This window comes from Rutidosis leptorrhynchoides, chromosome 2 (assembly GCF_046630445.1).
Source record: "Rutidosis leptorrhynchoides isolate AG116_Rl617_1_P2 chromosome 2, CSIRO_AGI_Rlap_v1, whole genome shotgun sequence".
Taxonomy (NCBI): domain Eukaryota; kingdom Viridiplantae; phylum Streptophyta; class Magnoliopsida; order Asterales; family Asteraceae; genus Rutidosis; species Rutidosis leptorrhynchoides.
The window spans coordinates 235,989,021-236,008,250 of NC_092334.1; positions in this window are offsets into that span (position 1 = coordinate 235,989,021).

Below are 19,230 nucleotides of genomic sequence, written 5' to 3' on the forward strand. Positions count from 1 at the left end.
TTACGATAATTTTTAATATTATCTTTAAAATAATAATTCTATTTAAAATGATAATAAAAATGATATTTTATAGTAACAATGACATTTCTATTAAAATGATAATTTTTGTTAAAATGATAATTTTTGTTAAAATGATAGTTTTGATACTAACGATACTTTTAATAATAATAGTAATGATAAAAATAATAAGAACGATAATTTTATCTAAATCAATATCTTATAATATTTTAATTTTATCATGATACTCTTACTCATTATTTCTTAATCGTTTCGTTTAATAGCTTTTAATCGTCTTTTATATCGTGTTCATAATAATGATAATAATAGTAATCAAAATAATTAGGTGTTACTAATATTAGTTTTAATTACAATAATACTACTAATGATAATTACTATGACATTATTAACGATAATGATAATATAATAATAATAATAACAATAACCATTTTTAAATAATGATATATATATTAATAATGATAATAATAATAATGATAATAATAATAATAATAATAATTAGATAATAATAATAATAATAATAATAATAATAATTATTATTATAACTTTAATGATAATAACGATAGTAATAATAATAAAAATAACAATTTTTAATGATAAATCCTTTTATTGATAAAGATAATAATAATAATAATAATAATAATAATAATAATAATAATAATAATAATAATAATAATAATAATAATAATAATAATAATAATAATAATAATAATAAGATAAAACTAGAACGACGATAATAACGACGATAATAATAATCATTTTTAATAATAATACAAACATTCGATGGACTATAACTTCAAATACGTTCATCGAAATCATTTGATATCTAAATGAAAAGTTCTTAATTTTTCGCTAGCTTTCCAATGACATGCATATCTTATACCTTATCTCAGTCGCATATATAACTAATTCAGGATTCAACATAACCTAACTAAAGGCAATATCAAAAGTACAAACATGCATAATCCTATATACTCGAGCACTAGTCGGGGATACACTATTAGTATGTAAAAGTTAAATTATGAGTACTCACGTATCAATATTGAGATTCAATATTGCAGGAAAGGTACGTAGACGCAACGGAGATGATAAACACTATATTGACCTCACGAGCATACCCATGAACCATTACCAATCACCTCCATAGCTATAACCCATAATTTCCTTAATCCAATCCCACTCGAAAAACATTTTCGAAAACACTCGGACAGCACTCCGACATAATATTTTATGTATACTAATAATATCTTGAAATAATACGGAGTAAATATATATATGTAAATCGATTGAGAGAGTTTAGAGAAAAATATTTTCAAGTTTCTATGAAATAATGAAACCTATTGAATTCTATTTATAATAGATTTTTGAATTATTAAAGTGAATTATTAAAGTATGAATTATTAAAGTGAATTATTAAAGTATGAATTATTAAAGTGAATTATTAAAGTGAATTATTAAAGTATGAATTATTAAAGTGAATTATTAAAGTTAAAGTAAAAATAAAGTAAAGGTAAAGTTTAAGTATAGTAAAAGTATAAAACTATGTACGTATAATACGCGTATATATATATAATATTAATTTAAATCATTATATATATTTAATAAAATAAAATATAAATATCGTTATCTTTATCATACTGGTTAAGTAATGAGTTGTCAAAAGTGGTTCTAGATATTTATAAAAGTTATATACGTTTTAATAATCAAGTTCTTTTTAAACTGAAAACGTTTTTGTACGTTTGAAACTAAATCAAATAAATATAATAATTTTGTTTTCCAAAACCAAATATTTTTTTAAGAATCATTTTGTTTAAAGGTTAAAATAATGGAAATCGTTATATCATAAAACGTTTTAGAAAAGTAGAATCATATATATTCATAATAGGTTTCAAGTTTTTAAATTACAGTCTGTTGGCGAAGCATGGGATAAAGTTCAAAGGTTAAATAAACGTATGAAATCATCTTAATGAAAAATTTCGAGTTACTTAACTTATCGATATCCAACATCTAAGTTAGTTACACTTCACGTTCTTACTTATAAATCACTTTACCATTTTTTGAATGTTGTCAAAAAGAATAGATTTCTTAAATCACAGTGGACCTCATAACATAGACCCGTAATCATATCACAATGTATCTGATAAATCAATCATTTGATATTATCTTCTAATTCCATCGATAAACATATTGAAACAATACATTCATGTAAAGTATTATACGTTTAATACTTTATTAATATTCTCAAGTTATAATATATATATATATATATATATATATATATATATACATATTTATTTATATATAACGGTTCGTGAATCGTCGGAATTTGGTCGAGGTTATAATGAATGTATGAACACAATTTAAAATTATTGAAATTTAACTTAACAAACTTTGCTTATCGTGTCAGAATAATATAAAGATAAAGTTTAAATTTGGTTGGAAATTTTCGGGTTGTCACAGATACACTATTGATATGTAAAAATTAATTTACGAGTACTCACATATCAATATTGAGATTCAATATTGCAGGAAAGTATGTAGACGCAACGGAGATGATAAATACTAGTTTGACCTCACAAGCATACCCATGAACCATACCCATCACTTCCATAGCTATAACCCATAATTTCCTTATCGCTATCCTACTCGCAACCCAGTTTTGAAATCACTCGCTCATGACCTCGTCGTAGTAAACTATAATATTAATCTTAATATTAATAATAATAATAATAATAATAATAATAATAATAATAATAATAATAATAATAATAATAATATGTAGTAATATGTTGATTTTGGTGTGTGTGTGTGACACTCGATTAAACTAACACATATATATATAACAATACCATTTAACACTCATCTCAATTCTTATCATTTAGACCCCACAATTGCAAGTTGGATGTCAAAAATCAATATATATATATATATATATATATATATATATATATATATATATATATATATATATATATATATATATATATATATAAGAAAAATTTCACGTACAAAAAGCAAATCAACAAGTTGGCCATGTCTTGACAAATCTCGTTTTTTTTTTTTTTTTTTTTTTGATGTGCAGACACCAAGTTTCAAACAAAAGCCACAAATTAGTGTAAAGACAAATAAATCGTAGATAATTACTACAAGTTCACATGAGTATACAGGATGAGTACACATTTTCTTGTTTCGTATTATTTACCAAATTTAATTTAATAAAAAGCTATTATTTCGCACTCCGTTGTTTACCCAGTGGCGAATAAAAGTGTCCAGAAAAATCCCATATTTTTAAATTAGCTATATTTTTATTTATTTTGTTCATTAGGGTAAAAAAATTCGATCATTAATTTATTAAATAAAAATTACATCAACTGTCCCTCTCATTTATGGGTAAAATATAAAAAATGTTAAAATTAAATAACTAGATCCTAAATACATTTTTAGTAAGCCTAAAATTTATAGAACTCATTTTTGGATCACCGTTTATTTTAAAATCATATAAGTTCGAATTAAACTTCTATAAATAATAATCGGAACGTCCAACAAGTATTACAATTATTAAATAGTTATTTTAATATACTTTATTTATATATATAGATATATTTTAAATAATAATTATTATAATATCTTATTTTTTATTTATTTACATAATTAAATTTTAATAGCAATAACATATAATATTTTAAATTATATTTTCAATTACCATTTTTATATATATACACACATATCTATTTACAATTAATTGTTCGTGAATCGTCGAGAGCAGTCGAAGGTCAATTGAATATATGAAACAGTTCAAACTTTTTGAGACTCGATATTATAGACTTTGCTTATTGTGTCGATATTATATAAAGATTTAAGTTTAAATTTGGTCGGAAATTCCCGGGTCATCACAGTACCTACCCGTTAAAGAAATTTCGTCCCGAAATTTGAGTGAGGTCGTCATGACTAGCAATAAATATGTTTTCCTGACGAATATGAGCTGATAAATAGAGTTTTATCATTATTGAATAATACAGATAAAATAATTCGATTATTCGAAGAGCACGAATGAAGCTATCACAAAAGAGTGAAATGAATAAATGAAGTTTCGTTTTAACTTTTGACGTTGCCTTGGTTGAATTCCGGAATTCAAGGGATTTAAAAGAAAATCTTGGAAATCTATAAGATCTGATTCTTTGGCGAATAAGGAAATTAAGATCTCTCTAATTAAATACGGTGATCTGCTTCGATTACTCTGTCTGATATTTCCATTATAAATTATACTCTTCCGTTCCATTATTCTCACCATTCCTATACTTTCCTTCTTGTTTCATACATCCAAAAGATTCTGAAAATGTTTAATCCAGTTCTGATCCTTATCCTCATCCTTACTATCGCAACAATCATTCTCCTTTTCCAACTTCCACCAGAGGAATCTGCTGTCTTCTACTTCGCCCTTGGGATTATAATGTTTTTAATTCTCCCGTGTCTTTATGTTGCGATAAACATTGATATACACGGTTTGTAATTTATGTGTTGTTATTGGGCTTTATATTCTCCCTTATATTTCAAAGCTCAATGCTTTTGTTTTCTCTTCCCGACTTCAAGTCGAGCGAATAATGGTCCAGAATTTGTAGATATAGAGCTTCGAATGATTATGATGTTCTAAGTAGGAAGGAACGTGATAGCACGATTTGATTTTCAAATTTATCAACAACACGGAAGATAGAACCATCAAGAATACATTTTCTTGATTTGTTCAGGAGTTAAGTAGAATGAAAGAGTTATGTAACATGGCACATGATGACGTTATGATCTGTGAATCATCACGTCCCATTAGAAACTCAGCATGACTTACTATAATATAATCACGTTGATCAAGTGCCATTATATTATACTAACTCATGCATCAGCTTCCAACACTACTTCAAAACATTCTCATTTTAAACTTGCAGATTTCAGAAGTTCAGAAACTAAAATAGTTTCTTTTATGATGTAATACAGATAACGCGAAAAGATAATTGATTCCAGATAAGAATAATTATGGAGTTATCTTCATAAATATGAAGGATATTTATAATGAAAGATATGATGATATCTTACAATATCTAAGATCGGAGGATGATGAAGAATATCATCCTCAAGGGTATAGAGTCAGGAGTAAGGTATTCGATCATAACTTCAGCAGACACTGAATCATTTGGATTCTTTGAAGGCAGGTTTTGTCTTTGTGATTTGTCCACCGCCTCCTTCATACTTTGCTCAATTCGTTTTCCAGTTTCAATTCTTCTCTTTTTCTGAGCTTTGCCAACACATTATTCTTTATCATCAAACTTTTTACTGTTACTATTGTCAACAGTTTCTGCTGCTTTATTCCGCTTTTACAAAATTCGGAGATCTAATTCGTAGATTGGGGTGTTTTTTAGAAACTTCACATTCGAAATATGTAAGTATTGAAGATAGACGTTATATGTGTATATATAACTGTTGAAGTAGAATGCTGCGAGATTTCAAAATACTGATTGCTGATTCTCGGTAATTGGCATGGCAATTCTTGTTACAAAACGCGGATGAGTAAATGATAGGGTTTTAATGAATAATTATAATGACTTTTCGGAGAAGCTAAAGTCAGAGGTAATGAAGTTGCTGGTACATCTGCTGATAATATGGTGGAACATAAATGGTCCCTGATAACAAAAGGGTAATCGTATATATCAGAGTTATAATAAGGCTACTTCGAATGAAAAGTCGAAGTTGACTTGCTGAAGCTGTGACAAAATTGGCTACTTTGAAAAGGAATCGCAAAGTTATTTTTGCTAATAAATGCCAAAAGATTTAACGCGGATACGTGTTAAATTATGACTTTGGTTTCGAGAGCTTTTCAGGTATATAACTGTGGGTAATATGTAGTTGGATCATCATCTCAATTGCTCATTATTTGAAGTGTCTTCAAGAATTTTGGAGAGGGGTTTGAACACAGATTATAATCATTAATTTACATGTGATGTTCTAGCACAGTTTGGAAGTCAAAGTATAGCTTTGAAAGATGTAGGAATCTAAGAGTGATAATACTGATTATATCTCGAATTGAATTTTGTGATTTCAAAATCAAAATATGTAATTAGATTTTGAAGGAGTATAGTTGTTTTGATTTCTATAAAAGAATGCATATTGTTGTGAAAGTTAGGGAGTATATGAAAGGACCCGTTCATATACATTATAAACGATTCACAATAGTTGATTACATCGCGAGGTATTTGACCTCTATATGATACATATTACAAACATTGCATTCGTTTTTAAAACACAAACTTTCTTTACATCGAAAATTGACAGGCATGCATACCATTTCATAATATCCACTATCCAATTATAAATTAACTTAATAGTAATCTTTGATGAACTCAATGACTCGAATGCAACGTTCTTCGAAATATGCCATGAAATACTCCAAGTAATATCTTTAAAACAAGCAAATGCACAGCGGAAGATTTCTTTTATACCTGAGAATAAACATGCTTTAAAGTGTCAACCAAAAGGTTGGTGAGTTCATTAGTTTATCATAATCATTCATTTCCATCATTTTAATAGACCACAAGAATTTCATTTCCAGTTCTCATAAATATACGTCCCATGCATAGAGACAAAAATAATCATTCATATGGATTGAACACCTGGTAACCGACATTAACAATATGCATATAAGAATATCCCCATCATTCCGGGATTCTCCTTCGGACATGATATAAATTTCGAAGTACTAAAGCATCCGGTACTTTGGATGGGGTTTGTTAGGCCCAATAGATCTATCTTTAGGATTCGCGTCAATTAGGGTGTCTGTTCCCTAATTCTTAGATTACCAGACTTAATAAAAAGGGGCATATTCGATTTCGATAATTCAACCATAGAATGTAGTTTCACGTACTTGTGTCTATTTTGTAAATCATTTATAAAAATTGCGCATGTATTCTCAGCCCAAAAATATAAAGGGTAAAAAGGCAAATGAAACTCACCATACTGTATTTTGTAGTAAAAATACATATAACGTCATTGAACAAGTGCAAGGTTGGCCTCGGATTCACGAACCTAAATTAATTATGTATATATATGTGCTGGTCAATATTTGTCTAACAAATTAGGTCAAGTCATAGTGTACCACAATCCTAATGCTCGAGACTAATATGCAAAGATCAACAAAAGTTAATTTGACTCAAAATGATTTCCAAAATTTATACATGATTATTATATAGTTTAAATATCGTCGTTTTATATTTTTAAATATTTTTAAAAGATTTAATAGAGTAAATAATATAATTCATTTATTAATAAATAAAATTTTATATAAAAATATACTTTTATATATCTTAAGTAATAAAATTTATAAAGTTAATTTAAAAAAATATTATGATAAGTTTTATTAAGGTAATTATATTATTTGTATTACATATTTATTTGATAAAATAACATTGATAATAATAATAAGTAAAAGTTGTATTATTTTGCAATAATAATTATTATTATTCTTTTAAAAATATCAATATTTATATTTACTAATAATGATATTATAATAAAACGATAATTCTAATTATGATAACTTTAATATTTATGATACTTTTTAATATTAACTTTAAAATAATAATTCCATTTAAAATGATAATAATAATGATATTTTATAATAACAATGACATTTCTATTAAAATGATATTTTTTGTTAAAATGATAGTTTTAATACTAACGATACTTTTAATAATAATAATAATGATAAAAATAATAAGAATGATAATTTTATCTAGATCAATATCTTCTAATATTTTAATTTCATCATGATACTCATACTCATTATTTCCTAATCGTTTCATTTAATAGCTTTTAATCGTCTTTTATATTGTGTTTATAATACTAATAATAATAATACTAAAAAGAATTAGGTGTTACTAATATTAGTTTTAATTACAATAATACTAATAATGATAATTACTATCATATTATTAATAATACTAATAACTATTTTAATGATAATAATAATAATAATAACAATAACAATAACCATTTTTAAATAGTGATATATATAATAATAATAATAATAATAATAATAATAATAATAATAATAATAATAATAATAATAATAATACTAATTATAACTTTAACGATGATAACAATAGTAATAATAATAAAAATAACAATTTTTAATGATAATTCCTTTTATTAATAATGATAATAATAAGATAAAACTAGAACGACGATAATAACGACGATAATAATAATCATTTTTATAAAAATTTAATTGACTATAACTTCTAATCCGTTCATCGAACCCATTCGATATCTAAATGAAAAGTTCTCAATTTTTCGCTAGCCTTCCAAGGACATGCATATCTTATACCTTATCTCAACCGCAAGTGTAACTAATTCAGGATTCAACATAACCTATCTAAGGGCAATATCAAAAGTACAAGCATGCATAATCCTATATTCTCGAGCACTAGTCAGGGATACACTATTAATATGTAAAAATAATTTACGAGTACTCACGTATCAATATTGAGATTCAATATTGCAGGAAAGGTACGTAGACGCAACGGAGACGATAAACACTAGATTGACCTTACAAGCATATCCATGAACCATACCCATCACCTCCATAGATATAACCCATGTTTTCCTTAGCTCTATCCCGCTCGAAAAATCCATTTTGAAATAATACGCTCATGACCTCGTCGTAGTATTTTATGTATACTAATAATATCTTGAAATAATACTGAGTAAATATATATATGTAAGTCGATTGTGAGAGTTTAGAGAAATATATTTCAAGTTTCTATGAAATAATGAAACCTATTGAATTCTATTTATAATAGATTTTTGAATTATTAAAGTGAATTATTAAAGTATGAATTATTAAAGTGAATTATTAAAGTATGAATTATTAAAGTGAATTATTAAAGTATGAATTATTAAAGTGAATTTATTAAAGTATGAATTATTAAAGTGAATTATTAAAGTATGAATTATTAAAGTAAATTATTAAAGTTAAAGTAAAGTAAAAGTAAAGTAAAGGTGAAGTTAAAGTATAGTAAAAGTATAAAACTATGTACGTATAATACGCGTATAAATATATATAAAATTAATTTAAATCATTATTTATATTTAATAAAATAAAATATAAATATCGTTATCTTTATCATACTGGTTAAGTAATGAGTTGTCAAAAGTGGTTCTAGATATTTATAAAAGTTATATACGTTTTAATAATAAAGTTCTTTTTAAACTAAAAACGTTTTTGTACGTTTGAAAATAAATCAAATAAATATGATAATTTTGTTTTCCAAAACTAAATATATTTAAGAATCATTTTGTTAAAAGGTTAAAATAATGGAAATCGTTATATCATAAAACGTTTTAGAAAAGTAGAATCATATATATTCATAATAGGTTTCAAGTTTTTAAATTACGGTCTGTTGGTGAAGCATGGGATAAAGTCCAAAGGTTAAATAAACGTATGAAAAATGTCGATTTACTTAACTTGTCGATATCCAACATCTAAGTTATTTACACTCCACGTTCTTACTTATAAATCACTTTACCATTTTCCGAATGTTGTCAAAAAGAATAGATTTCTTAAATCACAGTGGACCTCATAACATAGACCCGTAATCATATCACAATGTATCTGATAAATCAATCATTTGATATTATCTTCTAATTCCATCGATAAACATATTGAAACAAATGCGTTCGTGTAAAGTAATATACGTTTAATACTTTATTAATATTCTCAAGTTATAATACATATATATATATATATATATATACATATATATACATATCTATTTATATATAACGGTTCATGAATCGTCGGAATTTGGTCGAGGTTATAATGAATGTATGAACACAGTTTAAAATTCTTGAGATTTAACTTAACAAACTTTGCTTATCGTGTGGGAATAATATAAAGATAAAGTTTAAATTTGATTGGAAATTTCCGGGTTGTCACAGTACCTACCCGTTAAAGAAATTTTGTCCCGAAATTTGAATGGAATGGTCATGGCTGACAATAAGTATGTTTTCATGACGTATACGAGTTGAAAATTAGAGTTTTACTATTATCAAGTAATATAGATAAAGCAATTTGATTTTTGTGAAGGGTACGAGTGAAGTTATCACAAAAGAATGAAATGAGTAAATGCACGTTCTTTTTAACCAATGACATAGTCACGGTTGATTTTCGAAATTCAAGGAATTTAGAGAAAATCTTCGTAATAAGATTTGGTTCTTCAAAAATTAAGGAAGTTAAGATCAGCTTTGATTAAATGCGATAATATGTTTTGATTGCTCTGTCGGATATTTTACTATATATCCACCCCATTCGTTTCCTTATTTCCACAACTCACACCTTTTATTCACTAATATGCTCCATCCAGTTCTGATTCTTGATATACTCCTAACTTTCATATCTGTCATTCTTTTCTTTCATCTGCCACCGGAAGAATCTATTTACTTTTACTATACTCTTAGTTTTATAGTGTTTTTAGTTCTCCCATGTCTTTATATTGCTATATGCATCGATATATATGGTTTATAATTTCTGGGTCGTCGTTGGGCTTTATATCCTCCTTTATATTTCGAAGTCCCTGCTTCTGTCTTCTATAATTATTGTCATCCACAGTTAATGCTCCCTTCTATTTGCTGCGATTTATACTCCTATTTCTATTTCGGAGCTTCATTCTTTCGTTTCCTCTTCTTGAGATTAAGCACCGTATGTAATGGTCCAGAATTCGTAGATATGAATTTCTGAATGAACATAGTTAATGTTCTAAGAAGGAAATTGTAATGGCACGATCTTGATTTGTTAAATTACCAGAATACCCTAGAAAAGACCGAATCATCAAGAAATATTTTCTTGATATTTTAGAGATTAAATAGAATATAGGAGTCGTGTAACATGGCACATGATGACGTTATGATCTGTGAATCATCACGTTCCATTTAGAAACTCAGCATGAATTACTGTAATATAATCACGTTGATCAAGTGTCATTATATTATACTAACTCATGCTTCAGCTCCCAACACTACTTCAAAAAAAAAAAATATTCCTATTTTAAACTCGAATGTTTCAGAATTTAGAAACTAAAATAGTTTCTTTTATGATGTAATACAGATAGCGCGAAGAGGTAAATGATTTCGGATAAGAATAATTAAGAAAATATCTTCAGAAATATGGAGGATATTTATAATGAAAGATATGATGATATCTTAGAATTTCTAATAACAGAGGATGATGAAGAATATTGTCCGCAGGGGTTTAGAGTCAAGAGCAAGGTATTCCTTTAATGACTTCAGCAGGTACTGAATCATTTAGATTCTTTGAAGGCACGGTTCGCCCTTGTGATTTGTCCACAGCCTCTTTCATACTTTGCTCAATCCGTTTTCCAGTTCCAAAACTTCTCTTTTTCTGAGCTTTGCCAATACACTATTCTTTATCATCAAACTTTTTACTGTTAAGATCGTTTACAGTTGTTGCTGCTTCATCAGCATTTCAAGAACTAGTTCACAGTTCAAGGTGTTTTTCAGAAACTTCACATTCAAAGTATGTAAGTCCAGGAGATAGACGTTGTACGTACACATATAACTGTTGGCGTAGACATGCTGCGAGATTTCAAATTAATGATTGCTAATTCCCGATGATTCGTATGGCAATTCTTGTTACAAGATGCGAATGAGTAAATGGTGGGGTTTCAATGAATAACTATAATGACTTTTTGGAGAGGTTAAAGTCAAAGGGTAATGAAGTTGTTGGTACATCTGCTAATAATGTGGTGGGATGTAAAAGGTTCCCTGGTAACGATGGTGTATATCTCAAGGTTATAATAAGGTTAGTCTGACTGAAAAGTCGAAGTTGACTTGTTGGAGCTGTGACAAAATTGGCTACTTTGAAAAGGAATTGCAAAGTTATTTTTGCTAATAAATGCCAAAGAATCTGACACAGATATGTGTGGAATTATGACTTTGGTTTCGAGTGCTTTTTAAGTACCTAACTGTGGGTAATATGTGGTTGGATCATCATCTCGATTGCTCATTATTTGAAGTGTCTTCAGATATTTTCGAAGGGTTTGAACACAGATTGTAATCGTTAATATACATTTGATGTTCTAACACAGTTTTGAAGTCAAAGTATAGCTTTGAAAGATGTAGGAATCTAAAAGTGATGATACCGGTTATATCTCGAATTGAATTCTGAGGTTTCAAAATCAAAATTTGTAATTGGGTTTGAATGAGTATGGTTGTTTTGATCTCTATGAAAGAATGTATATTATTGTGAAAGTAGGAAGTATAGTTGATAATTTGCTTGATCAGATTCGAAGAATGTAACATATTAATTGTGAATATATATATCTCTCGGGTATTACCTACCCGTTAAAAAATTTCACAATTAATATTTTGTACATAAGAATTTTATTACAGTCTTTGTGAAAATATATATGTATATATTCTCCTCAGACATAACATAAATTTTAATGAGTTAATACTAAATTAAACTCATTTGATTTACGGTTGAAACTAGAATTGAATAATCCCTTGAAGGCTTTAGAGATTACATAAGTATTTCTTCAATAATATTGAAATTACGAGTCAATACTTTGTTATTTGTTGAGGTGTGATGTTGATTTTTGTTAAATTCTTGTGAACTTCGCAAAGTACGAGTGATGGTATCTGAGAAGTTTCGGTTACATCGATGATGAAAGTGTAAAATCAAATATATACTTGATTTATTATGAATTGGAATTTGTTGAATTGAGACAGAGATTGTAGTTAACGATGGTTAAGTTGCGGGTGAAGGACGTACATTATTGCATATTTGTAAGATGAATTAACCGAGTAGTTAAGATTCACACACAATAACTTAGCACGGAAAGATTTATTTTTATTTCAAAATATGTATATATAAAATATACATATAATTTCTTCAGAGAGAATGAGTTAACTCTTCATAACTCCTTGATACAATATACGCGTTATTGATTTGTAATGATGTCCACAGTGATTCTTGAACTGACGGAGTTTGTGATGTTATAGGTGTTGTTGATTCTGATGTTGACTGTACTGATGATGCTGGTGACGCTGACGGTACTGTTGATGCTGTTGGTAAAACAAGTTTAGCTTGTTAATCACACACCATTTTTGTCAGGGTTTCTACTCTTCCTTCTATCATTTTGGTTCGCTTAACTGATTTATGGTTAGGGCTAGATTAGATAATCTCTAAGATTTTAGAGATTACATAATCTCAGTGGAATGTTTCTCCAAAGAAGTTATGAATTAATACATCGTCAGTTATTGTTGCTGGTATTCCTTGATATCTATGGTGCGTATGACGTTGATGCTCGTGGGACAGATTGTGAAGTTGAGGTTTACGACGAGGTTGTGGTTGGAGGTGGTAATGGTATTGTTGGCGTTGATGATGGTGGTACTGGTTATGCTGCTGGTGTTGCTGCTGGTGCTGCTACTGGTGTTTGTAATTTTTGCACCATATTCTCCAAAGCCACTACCCGAGCGCGAAGCTCGTTGACTTCTTCTATTACACCGGGGTGATTATCGGTTCGGACGAGCGGATAAATAAAATCTAGAATTTGATGGAGTATATAATCGTGACGAGATACTCTGGAAATGAGAGAGAAAATGGTGTTTTGGACAGGTTCGCCGGTAAGTGCTTCAGGTTCTTCGTCAAGAGGGCAATGTGGTGGATGAAAAGGATCGCCTTCTTCTTGTCTCCAATGATTGAGGAGACTACGAACCCATCCCCAATTCATCCAGAATAGATGATGACTGATTGGTTGATCCATTCCGGTCACACTGCTTTCGGAGCTTGAGTGAGATTCCATTTCAGAATCCGAGTGACTTGAACTGATGACAACTTCCATTTCGTACGATTGGATAAAGGATTTTTCGATATAAAATGATTTTCCGGCTATCGGGTGGTATTCTATTTACATAGGATATCCATATATGTATATAGATCAAAAGATTTCGTAGATTACAGAGGAATTTATGGAATATGTCAGGCAAAGTTTACAGTAATAGATACGATAAGATATGATTTAGCAGGTACGCTAAGATATGAATTTTGTCTATACACTACTCATGCAATTAATGTAGCAAGACGTGTCTAGACTAATAATGATAAGTAGGTAATTTCCTAAGGATGATAAGCAGATGATTTCCGACTAGAAATGATAAGCAAAACTTTTGACATGCAGACACGGTCGAAGTCCAGACTCACTAATGCATCCTAACGACTTATCAGTTAGACACACTAATGCAGACCTGGTTCGCTAAGACCACCGCTCTGATACCAACTGAAAGGACCCGTTCATATACATTATAAACGATTCACAATAGTTGATTACATCGCGAGGTATTTGACCTCTATATGATACATATTACAAACATTGCATTCGTTTTTAAAACACAAACTTTCTTTACATCGAAAATTGACAGGCATGCATACCATTTCATAATATCCACTATCCAATTATAAATTAACTTAATAGTAATCTTTGATGAACTCAATGACTCGAATGCAACGTTCTTCGAAATATGCCATGAAATACTCCAAGTAATATCTTTAAAACAAGCAAATGCACAGCGGAAGATTTCTTTTATACCTGAGAATAAACATGCTTTAAAGTGTCAACCAAAAGGTTGGTGAGTTCATTAGTTTATCATAATCATTCATTTCCATCATTTTAATAGACCACAAGAATTTCATTTCCAGTTCTCATAAATATACGTCCCATGCATAGAGACAAAAATAATCATTCATATGGATTGAACACCTGGTAACCGACATTAACAATATGCATATAAGAATATCCCCATCATTCAGGGATTCTCCTTCGGACATGATATAAATTTCGAAGTACTAAAGCATCTGGTACTTTGGATGGGGTTTGTTAGGCCCAATAGATCTATCTTTAGGATTCGCGTCAATTAGGGTGTCTGTTCCCTAATTCTTAGATTACCAGACTTAATAAAAAGGGGCATATTCGATTTCGATAATTCAACCATAGAATGTAGTTTCACGTACTTGTGTCTATTTTGTAAATCATTTATAAAAATTGCGCATGTATTCTCAGCCCAAAAATATAAAGGGTAAAAAGGCAAATGAAACTCACCATACTGTATTTTGTAGTAAAAATACATATAACGTCATTGAACAAGTGCAAGGTTGGCCTCGGATTCACGAACCTAAATTAATTATGTATATATATGTGCTGGTCAATATTTGTCTAACAAATTAGGTCAAGTCATAGTGTACCACAATCCTAATGCTCGAGACTAATATGCAAAGATCAACAAAAGTTAATTTGACTCAAAATGATTTCCAAAATTTATACATGATTATTATATAGTTTAAATATCATCGTTTTATATTTTTAAATATTTTTAAAAGATTTAATAGAGTAAATAATATAATTCATTTATTAATAAATAAAATTTTATATAAAAATATACTTTTATATATCTTAAGTAATAAAATTTATAAAGTTAATTTAAAAAAATATTATGATAAGTTTTATTAAGGTAATTATATTATTTGTATTACATATTTATTTGATAAAATAACATTGATAATAATAATAAGTAAAAGTTGTATTATTTTGCAATAATAATTATTATTATTCTTTTAAAAATATCAATATTTATATTTACTAATAATGATATTATAATAAAACGATAATTCTAATTATGATAACTTTAATATTTATGATACTTTTTAATATTAACTTTAAAATAATAATTCAATTTAAAATGATAATAATAATGATATTTTATAATAACAATGACATTTCTATTAAAATGATATTTTTTATTAAAATGATAGTTTTAATACTAACGATACTTTTAATAATAATAATAATGATAAAAATAATAAGAATGATAATTTTATCTAGATCAATATCTTCTAATATTTTAATTTCATCATGATACTCATACTCATTATTTCCTAATCGTTTCATTTAATAGCTTTTAATCGTCTTTTATATTGTGTTTATAATACTAATAATAATAATACTAAAAAGAATTAGGTGTTACTAATATTAGTTTTAATTACAATAATACTAATAATGATAATTACTATGATATTATTAATAATACTAATAACTATTTTAATGATAATAATAATAATAATAACAATAACAATAACCATTTTTAAATAGTGATATATATAATAATAATAATAATAATAATAATAATAATAATAATAATAATAATAATAATAATAATAATAATAATAATAATAATAATAATACTAATTATAACTTTAACGATGATAACAATAGTAATAATAATAAAAATAACAATTTTTAATGATAATTCCTTTTATTAATAATGATAATAATAAGATAAAACTAGAACGACGATAATAACGACGATAATAATAATCATTTTTATAAAAATTTAATTGACTATAACTTCTAATCCGTTCATCGAACCCATTCGATATCTAAATGAAAAGTTCTCAATTTTTTGCTAGCCTTCCAAGGACATGCATATCTTATACCTTATCTCAACCGCAAGTGTAACTAATTCAGGATTCAACATAACCTATCTAAGGGCAATATCAAAAGTACAAGCATGCATAATCCTATATTCTCGAGCACTAGTCAGGGATACACTATTAATATGTAAAAATAATTTACGAGTACTCACGTATCAATATTGAGATTCAATATTGCAGGAAAGGTACGTAGACGCAACGGAGACGATAAACACTAGATTGACCTTACAAGCATATCCAAGAACCATACCCATCACCTCCATAGCTATAACCCATGTTTTCCTTAGCTCTATCCCACTCGAAAAATCCATTTTGAAATAATACGCTCATGACCTCGTCGTAGTATTTTATGTATACTAATAATATCTTGAAATAATACTGAGTAAATATATATATGTAAGTCGATTGAGAGAGTTTAGAGAAATATATTTCAAGTTTCTATGAAATAATGAAACCTATTAAATTCTATTTATAATATATTTTTGAATTATTAAAGTGAATTATTAAAGTATGAATTATTAAAGTGAATTATTAAAGTATGAATTATTAAAGTGAATTATTAAAGTATGAATTATTAAAGTGAATTTATTAAAGTATGAATTATTAAAGTGAATTATTAAAGTATGAATTATTAAAGTGAATTATTAAAGTTAAAGTAAAGTAAAAGTAAAGTAAAGGTAAAGTTAAAGTATAGTAAAAGTATAAAACTATGTACGTATAATACGCGTATAAATATATATAAAATTAATTTAAATCATTATTTATATTTAATAAAATAAAATATAAATATCGTTATCTTTAACATACTGGTTAAGTAATGAGTTGTCAAAAGTGGTTCTAGATATTTATAAAAGTTATATACGTTTTAATAATAAAGTTCTTTTTAAACTAAAAACGTTTTTGTACGTTTGAAAATAAATCAAATAAATATGATAATTTTGTTTTTCAAAACTAAATATATTTAAGAATCATTTTGTTAAAAGGTTAAAATAATGGAAATCGTTATATCATAAAACGTTTTAGAAAAGTAGAATCATATATATTCATAATAGGTTTCAAGTTTTTAAATTACGGTCTGTTGGTGAAGCATGGGATAAAGTCCAAAGGTTAAATAAACGTATGAAAAATGTCGATTTACTTAACTTGTCGATATCCAACATCTAAGTTATTTACACTCCACGTTCTTACTTATAAATCACTTTACCATTTTCCGAATGTTGTCAAAAAGAATAGATTTCTTAAATCACAGTGGACCTCATAACATAGACCCGTAATCATATCACAATGTATCTGATAAATCAATCATTTGATATTATCTTCTAATTCCATCGATAAACATATTGAAACAAATGCGTTCGTGTAAAGTAATATACGTTTAATACTTTATTAATATTCTCAAGTTATAATACATATATATATATATATATATATATATATATATATATATATACATATCTATTTATATATAACGGTTCATGAATCGTCGGAATTTGGTCGAGGTTATAATGAATGTATGAACACAGTTTAAAATTCTTGAGATTTAACTTAACAAACTTTGCTTATCGTGTCGGAATAATATAAAGATAAAGTTTAAATTTGATTGGAAATTTCCGGGTTGTCACAGTATAATGGATGATTTGCTGAATCAGATTCGAAGAATATAACATATTAATTGTGAATTTATATGTCTCTCGGGTATTACCTACCCGTTAAAAAAAATTTCACAATTAATATTCTGTACAAAGAATTTTTATTACGGTCTTTATGAAAATTTGTATGTGTATATTTCCTTCAGGTGTAACATAGATTTAATGAGTTTAAATTAAACTCATTTGATTTATGGTTGGAACTGGAATTGAATAATCTCTAAAACTTTAGAGATTATATAATTTTTATGGAGTATTTCTTCAATGTCATTGAAATTATGAATCAATACTTCGTTATTTGTTGATGCATGATGTGGGTGTTCATGGAATTCTTGTAAAATTCGCAAGGTATGAATGATGTTATCTACTAAGTTTCGAGTACATCGATGATGAAAGTGCAAAATCAAACATATATTTGAATAATACACTTGATTTACTATGAAATGGAGTTCATTGAGTTAAGACAGAGTTTGTAGTTAACGGTGGTTAAGTGGCTGTTAAAGGATGTACATCAAAGCATATTAGTAATATGAATTAACCGAGTAGTTAAGATTCACACGTAATAACTTAGTACGAAAAAATTTATTTTGGTCTCAAAATTTATATATATATATATATATATATATATATATATATATATATATATATATATATAATATACAAATAAATTCTTTAGAGGGATTGAGTTAATACTTCATAACTCATTGATAACATACGCGTTGTTGATTCGTAATATGTCCACGGTGATTTCTTGAACTGACGGAATTTATGATTTTATAGGTGCTGTTGACTCTGACGATGCTGATGGCACTGACTGTGCTGATGATGCTTTGGTACTGTCGATGTTGTTGGTAAAACAAGTCTAGCTTATAAATCACACATCATTCTTGTCAGTGTTTCTACTCTTCCTTCTATCACTTTGGTTTACACAAGATTTACGGTTAGGGCTAGAATAGATAATCTCTAAGACTTTAGAGATTACATAATTGCCACAGAATGTTTCTCCAATGAAGTTATGAATCAACA